Source organism: Echinops telfairi, unplaced genomic scaffold (assembly GCF_000313985.2).
Source record: "Echinops telfairi isolate 266 unplaced genomic scaffold, ASM31398v2 ScPeMD7_5;HRSCAF=22, whole genome shotgun sequence".
Classification (NCBI taxonomy): Eukaryota; Metazoa; Chordata; class Mammalia; order Afrosoricida; family Tenrecidae; genus Echinops; species Echinops telfairi.
In genome coordinates, this window is record NW_022103901.1 from 24,074,166 (window position 1) to 24,075,439 (window position 1,274).

Sequence of the window (1,274 nt, forward strand, 5' to 3'; positions counted from 1 at the left end):
GCAGCACCATCAAATTGGGTTAACACTGATGTAGACCAACCTCCTTACCAGAGATGGACCTTACTCAAGGTCATTCCATTGGTTAGTGGCAAATCAAACAACAAAACCCAGCCCTGATTCTTCTGATAGTCCTTCCTCTGAGACTCCTATCTAGATAGTAGTGGCAGGGACAAAAAGGCTTTATCAGAAACTGTTGAATCCCATGGCAGATAGCTTATGAATGCAGTGTTCCTTTTGTTGCGTTCCTACCCAGCAACAGTGACATGCTGGGCCTTGTGGGCAAAGCTCTGAATTAGAAAGCAATATACACACAGCAGAAATAGTCTCTACTCTCAGTTTATAGTTTATGAAGGAGACAGACAAGTAAACCATTAAAAATTAGACTTGCTATATAATCAGGATCCAAATAACCTACAAACAAGCCCCAAAGCACTGACAAGTAGCAGAAGAAAGGGGGACGAGCTCTTAGTTGATGGGCAGCTCTATCAGCGGGCAGATGAATATCATAGATTGTGAGGATGGGTCTCATTATTCCAGGATATGAAGGGGGTGGGGACTTCCTTCCTTTTATGTCTGGGGTCCCCTAAGACTTTCTTTTGCTGGCTTCTCCTGAATCCTGTGTGTCCTGTCTCCTAATGTTTTTAGGTGACCTAGGATGGGGCTTCAGAGAGTTCATGGAAAATGTAAATAAAAGATCATGGAATTTGTCCACAAAACTTTTGAGGCCTTCTTTGTATATTCTGATAACCCCATTTTTATGCTCTCCAACAATGACTTGAACACTGCTTTTCACGTCCAATTTCTTGACATCTTCAGTTGGTGGCTAATCAACTTCTCGAGCTTATTCTGTTCAAAGGGAATTGGTATTTCTTTCCCGATTCCTCTCTGGTCTTGTCCATTTAGAGCCATCTTTCTTTCGTCTGGCACTCGTCACAACACCATACATCCAAATGAGCACCAAGTCTTCCAAGTTCTACTTTCAAAATATAGTCTGAATCTAATGTTTGTTCTCCAATTCCACTGTGACCACACGAGTCAAAAGCAATACCACCTCTCCCTTGGTCTAATTCTAGTTTCCCAGCAGGTCTGACAGCTCTATTTAGCTGGTAGACAGAGTGATTTAAAAAGAAAAAAAAAGCCAGGCCACGTCCCTTCTAAAAATATTAAAATGGGGTTTTCCCATTACCTTTAATCCAAACTCTAAAAGGTCCTGCTTCACGAGGGCCCTGCCGCTGCTCCAATACTTGCTTTCTAAAGCTCCAGCCACAGGGTCT

The 1,274-nt window shown here is 42.5% G+C and overlaps 1 protein-coding gene across 1 annotated transcript in view; it reads right to left on the reverse strand.

The window, feature by feature from the left end:
- The window catches only part of LYRM1 (LYR motif containing 1), a 26,691-nt gene extending 25,423 nt beyond the window's left edge, over positions 1–1,268 (reverse strand). The window contains exon 1 of the mRNA XM_004705735.2: positions 1,187–1,268. The gene's annotated coding sequence lies outside the window, so the exon portion shown is untranslated. The remainder of the gene's footprint in view (positions 1–1,186) is intronic.
- Positions 1,269–1,274: the final 6 nt, after the last annotated feature.